The sequence below is a fragment of the Bubalus kerabau genome, chromosome 6 (assembly GCF_029407905.1).
Source record: "Bubalus kerabau isolate K-KA32 ecotype Philippines breed swamp buffalo chromosome 6, PCC_UOA_SB_1v2, whole genome shotgun sequence".
In the NCBI taxonomy this organism is placed as follows: domain Eukaryota; kingdom Metazoa; phylum Chordata; class Mammalia; order Artiodactyla; family Bovidae; genus Bubalus; species Bubalus kerabau.
Window position 1 is genome coordinate 39,061,744 of NC_073629.1, and position 6,888 is coordinate 39,068,631.

At 36.2% G+C, this 6,888-nt stretch overlaps 1 long non-coding RNA gene across 1 annotated transcript in view; it reads right to left on the bottom strand.

The window, feature by feature from the left end:
• LOC129655043 (uncharacterized) overlaps positions 1-3,829 on the bottom strand; it is a 51,282-nt gene extending 47,453 nt beyond the window's left edge. The window contains exon 1 of the long non-coding RNA XR_008715723.1: positions 3,636-3,829. This is a non-coding gene — a long non-coding RNA (uncharacterized LOC129655043). The remainder of the gene's footprint in view (positions 1-3,635) is intronic.
• Between the last annotated feature and the right edge of the window lie 3,059 nt (positions 3,830-6,888).

The window sequence follows — 6,888 nt, forward strand, 5'->3', positions numbered from 1 at the left end:
TTGCCGGGAGAAATATCACTAACCTCAGATACGCAGATGACACTACCCTTATGGCAGAAAGTGAAGAGGAACTAAAAAGCCTCTTGATGAAAGTGAAAGTGGAGAGTGAAAAAGTTGGCCTTAAGCTCAACATTCAGAAAATGAAGATCATGGCATCTGGTCCCATCACTTCATGGCAAATAGATGGGGAAACAGTGGAAACAGTGTCAGACTTCATTTTTCTGGGCTCCAGAAACACTGAAGATGGTGACTGCAGCCATGAAATTAGAAGACGCTTACTCCTTGGAAGGAAAGTTCTGACCAACCTTGATAGCATATTCAAAAGGAGAGACATTACTTTGCCAACAAAGGTCTGTCTAGTCAAGGCTATGGTTTTTCCACTGGTCATGTATGGATGTGAGAGTTGGACTGTGAAGAAGGATGAGCGCCCAAGAATTGGTGCTTTTGAACTGTGGTGTTGGAGAAGACTCTTGAGAGTCCCTTGGACTGCAAGGAGATCCAACCAGTCCATTCTAAAGGAGATCAGTCCTGGGTGTTCTTTGGAAGAAATGATGCTAAAGCTGAAACGCCAGTACTTTGGCCACCTCATGCGAAGAGTTGACTCATTGGAAAAGACCTTGATGCTGGGAGGGATTGGGGGCAGGAGAAGAAGGGGATGACAGAGGATGAGATGGCTGGATGGCATCACTGACTCGATGGACATGAGTTTGAGTGAACTCCGGGAGTTGGTGATGAACAGGGAGGCCTGGCGTGCTGCGATTCACGGGGTCACAAAGAGTCAGACAGGATTGAGCGACCGAACTGAACTGAACTGATATTCATATAATCATTTATTTCAAAAATATTAATTGAGCATTTACGCTGCGTTAGGCTTAATCTACGCTCTGGAAGATAGCAGTGGACAAGATCCAGTATCTACCTTTGATGAGTCAAAAGTAAGCAGAATGAAATAAGTAAGAAGACTATTTCAGTACAGGTAAAGATAGTGAAGATATAGATCTGAGAATAATACTGAACTGATAGATGAAAGTTAAAAACATGACTGTTTATTCTGAAAACAAAATAGCTAAAATAAAATCTGCATGTTATAGATATGACATCACTTGATATCTGAATATGGACCATTATAAAAGTTTAATCCCATTAAATTGATAATAGCTAATATTTGCTGACCTCTGTTCAAAGGGATTGCATGTTTTGGTCAGTTATTTCTCACAATAATGGAATGAGATTAGTACTACTGTTATTTCTCATGTTGCAAGGGAGGACCCTGAAATCTAGAGATATTAGATAACACCTCCAATAAGGAAGCTAGTGATCGAAGAGGGCTGTGTTTTGTCAGTTTGTGTCAAGATCATATATACTTAAGGAAAAAAAAAAAAGATAGTATGTGCTTAATTATTTACCCGTTGGAAAAAAGAGTAGATGTGTTACACTGACAGACTGAATGTTCTTGTTAAAAGCATGTTGAAGGCACAATTTAATAAATTCTACTATTTGACAAATCCAATTCCATTTGATTAACCTAAAATATGACAAACCCTGCCTTTTTTATGAAGGAGATACTTCAGAAATAACTTGATCAGATATTTGACAAAGCATTCTCAAATTGCATAATAAAGGTTAAATCACAATATTTTCTAATTAGAAAATTTTCTTTAGCTTTAAAAAAATAGTGAGTTCTAAAATCCACCTAAACGTTCTCTGTACATGCATCAGTCTTACAATTTATTCAACTCATAATTCAACACCTACTGGTAATTTGTACATTGGAAAAATGATTAGAAAGTATCGGGCATTATCCTGATCTCTATGGAACTAAAAATCAAAAAACACATAACTTCCTTTAGAAAGGTGTGAAACAAAAGGCTCTAGGGAAATCTTGCAGGAGCTAATTAATTCAGTCTGCCACAAAAATGTTGCAACATTTACATTATAAGGCTTCTTTCTGCAAAATTAGATGTTAGTTTTAAAGTGTTAATATATTAAAATGTATGCAAATTATCTCAAATAGTCACTAACTACTATGGATTTTCATTCTGTTAAAAGTTATAGGTTTTAGCTAATCAAATATGCAAACACTGGGTGATCTAAGGAAAAAATTCTTAGGCATGATTAATTGCCAAATTCTTTTACCTGGAAGAATCTAGATGAAGCTAATTTCATTAAGATTATTTGTGTTCATTTAAATTGGTGAATTGATATAATGAAATTTAAGTGGGCTAAAGCATAACAAAGTATTGTGGGACCAAAGCGTTTACTATAGCTATTCAGGATAGAACAATCTCCTGTAATGAATCCTACTAATTAAAGAATCTAGGAGCCTTCAGAGGATTCATTATAGTGTGCTGCTAAATTTATTTATAACAATTTGTCCAAAAATGACAATTGCTAAAGCAATGGAAATATGAGATATTTTAAATATACTATTATTTTAATATTTGGTGATAATATGACATGAGAGAAAATTCTGATTTTCGAGTTAGACAAAATTGACTTCAAATCTTGATTCTTCCTCAATGTGTAACAGGAAAGGGAAAAGTACTAAATAACAGTCACTGCCACTATCTTATTGATCACTTACTATATTCTAGATGTCCTAAGGGCTTTGTATATAATTTATATATAAAAGAATTTCCAATAAGCTTTATACAAAATTGGGGAAATAAACTCTGCTTTAAGGTGAAAAAACTGTAGTAGAAACTCAAGAGAGTAATCACATATTATTTTCACTTGTTTGCTTTAATATAGTTCACTGTATCCTGAACTAGACTCAAAGATGTGTACCTACTATTGAAAAAAAAGTTATTTTCTGAATTAGCATTGCTCCATTTCTATTTTTAGGTAGATGCAGCTGGGGATAGAAAGAAATGTGCTTCCAAGGCAGCGAATGTCAAAAAATTATGTAGGCATTGATATGTTCTCATTGTCTTTAAAACTCAGAAGTTGTTCTAGTTTTTTTCTGGCATTCCTGAAAGCAATTCCTTTGCAATACTGGAAATGATCTTCTATGCTTTTTCTTCAGAGATTATTCTTGAGATTATTAAATGGAAATATTAACTAATACAGAGTCCCAGAGAACAGTACATATGAACGACATTAAAAGCCTCAACTGAAATAGAGGAACGCCTCAAAGTCATGATTGCTTTTTTTATGTCAGAGGAATCCACCTCGTATGAGGTGCATGTGAATTATTCCAGGACAATTGAGAGAACTCTGCTAGCTACATATTTCTTAAATGGTAGAAACTATCTGTGATGCCAATAGCTTATAAGTCAGAAACCGGTCTATACATGTGGGCTAATTGTTAATGTTAGACAGGAGAAATTTGACAAATGGTTCTAGGAATAGAGTTGTGAATAAAGTCATTTTGACTGAAAGGGTGGTAAATAAAAGAGGATAAAGGATCCTGACTCACCAGCATAATCTGAGGCAGACAGCTGTTTGGAGTTTGTTCATATCACTGAGCAATTTGACACAAAGGAATGTAGAAGACATTCGATTCACTTTAAACATTTTAATATGGCGAAATATTAAATTGTGCAGAATATTAGTTATATAATGTGAAAGTAAAATCATTAGCTTTATAATAATGGGCTTGAGAAGGCAATGGCAACCCACTCCAGTACTCCTACCTGGAAAATCCTACAGACGGAGGAGCCTGGTAGGCTGCAGTCCATGGGGTCGCTAACAGTTGGATAGGACTGAGCGACTTCACTTTCACTTTTAACTTTCACGCATTGGAGAAGGAAATGGCAACCCACTCCAGTGTTCTTGCCCGGAGAATCCCAGGGATAGCGGAGCTTGGTGGGCTGCTGCCTATGGGGTCGCACAGAGTCGGACACGACTGAAGCGACTTAGCCGCAGCAGCAGCAGCAGCAGCAGCAGCTACCTACAAGCCCAGGGTCGCAAGAAACTGTCTACATGAATAAGAAGAGAATAATTAAAGATGTGAGAAGGGCAATGGAATGAAACTCTGCCTCCCTCCTCACAAATCAACAATAACAAGAACTAAGCACATGAACAAAGCATTAGTCAGGAGTGTAATTATAATTTACATAATAAATTAACTGGGATTCTCTGGTGGCTCTGATGATAAAGAGTGTACCTGCAATGTGGGAGACTCAAGTTCAATCCCTGGGATGGGAAGATCCCCCGGAGAAGGTAATGGAAATCACTCCAGTATTTTTGCCTGGAAAATCCCATGGACATGGGCGGAGGAGCCTGGCAGGCTACAGTCCATACAGTTGAAAAGAGTCGGAAACAACTGAGTGACTTCACTTTCAATAAATTAACCAAGGGTCTGTGTACTGGCACTGAAACAAAGAGTTAAAGGATCCAAATTTCACAAAAGTATTAGAAAAACAGCCTGAGAGGGTCCTCTGCCCATGGGATTCTCCAGGTAAGAATACTGAAGTGGGTTGCTATGCCTTCTTTCAGGGGATCTTTCCAACCCAGGGATTGAATTCTTGTCTCTTAGGTCTCCTGCACTTGCAGGCAGGTTCTTTAAAACTAGGGCCACCTGGGAAGCCCATTAGAAAAATAACCAATATAACTGTGGAGGCAAAAGCTCACACTGTTATTAGCCAGACTTGCAGTACAGAAATGACAAGAAAAGGAGACTACTTAGGTGATAAAAACAACATTTAGGTCCTACGTGAATTATTTTATCTGTCAGTATTACTGTATTTTATTATTTTTTATATATGGAAAATAATCCATGATCTGAATTCTAGCATTTGCACAAATATATCATATGCATATTTCATCAAAAAAAAAAAAAGAAATTTAACATCCCATGGCTTGAGGGTTTTGTGATCTGATGTTACTAATTAAAAAAACAAACACTTCTAATCAGTAAATGGAGTTTGCTGTTGCTGACAACTATGATTTCTTTAAGGCAGCTTATTGTAATTCTCTTGTGATTGCACAGTTAACCTGGAAACAGATTCAGTATGTATATGTGGCATAATTTCACTACATGAAGATACTTTTACATTATTTAATATTATCAAAGACTTTTCATAACTGTTTTTCAATTCCATTTGCTTGTTTTTAGAAGAAAAATTAAACTCCTAAAATATGCCAATAATATATATACTGTACTTTCTAATTACAAGTAATGTCACTTCACTTAAAACCATGTATACTACATTTTCACTGTTTATTACCTCTGCTGTGAGCTCACTACCTACTTTATTCTTAAATATTTTAGTTCATCATTATTTTCACCACTTTATCTTTATTCCCAACTTTGTTATAAGTCTTATTTACTTTAACAATCTCCACATCTGGCGAAACTCATTTTTATAAACATGAAATTTGAACTCTGGCAACTGAACACAAATGGAATAAATTCAAGCCATATTAACTGACTCTATTTTAAATATATGATTACACATTTCAAGGGATCATGTGTTGAAATCTAATTTCAATTTGCTTAATAGACTTAATTTTTAGTCTTTGAACTGAATATTTTACACTTTGTTCACTATACTTAAACTTCCATTTACCTTTCCTACCTCAATATTTTTATAACATCTTCACTTATTTCCTGATTAAAATAGAAGCAACTGTACAATAACTATCTAGTCGTATTATCTTCAAACCAGAAACTTACCAGTACCTTTATTTATAGAATACTCACTTTCCTTCTATTAAACAGTTAATCTACCCTGTCTCCTTTCTAAGGCAAATTTTACGTATGTTCACTTAATCTCAACACCTCCTATGACAGACTTCATTCTAAAAATTATTTCACTATTTCATATATCACACAATTTCCTATTTTGTTTTTTGTCATCAACATAGAACTGTATTCTAGTGCTACCATTACATCAGAAAATAGAACAAAGCTTGTAAGAGTATCTTCCACTTCAGCTACTACTCTATTTTTCTGCTCCTTTGATAAGCAACTCAATACGTACTGTCAATAATCACTACTCTTAATTTTTTTCATACCAAATTCTCTTTTAATCCCTCCAAAGAAGAGATTCTCTTCTTCACACCTGTAATGGCTTTTCTCTTCTTAAATAAATTAATTCATTTTTCTCTCTCTCTCATAGCCTGTGACCCATGTGACACTTTCCTTCATCTTGGGAAAGATTATTCCCATGGAGGATAGAACACTACACACTTCTGTTTTTCTGTCAATTTCACTGGCAGCTTTTATACAATCTATCAGATTTTTATACAATCTGTAAGTTGAAGAAGTTGGCTTAAAAGCCAACATTCAAAAAACTAAGATCTTGACATCCAGGCCCATCACTTCATGGCAAATAGATGGGGAAACAATGGAAAAAGTGACAGACTTTATTTTTTGGGGCTCCAAAATCACTGTAGATGGTGACTGCAGCCATGAAATTAAAAGACACTTGCTCCCTGAAAGAAAAGCTATCACAAACCTATACAACATATTAAAAAGCAGAGACATCACTTTTCCAACAAAGGTCCCTATAGTCAGAGCTATGGTTTCCCCAGTAGTCATGTATGGATGTCAGAGTTGAGCCATGAAGAGGCTGAGCACCGAGGAATTGATGCTTTCAAATTGTGGTGCCGGAGAAGACTTTTGAGGGACCCTTGGACTGCAATGAGACCAAACCAGTCAATCTTAAAGGAAATCAGTCCTAGATATTCATTGGAAGTACTGATGGCTTTGGCCACCAGATGCAAAGAGCTAACTCGTTTGAAAAGACCCTGATGCTGGGAAAGATTGAAGGAAGGAAGGAGAAGGGGGCTCGAGGATGAAATGGTTGGATGGCATCATCAACTCAATGGACATGAGTTTGAGCAAACTCCGGGAGACAGTGAAGGACAGGGAAACCTGGTGTGCTACAGTCCATGGGGTCTCCAAGTGTTGGACACAACTGAGCAACTGAACAAAAACAT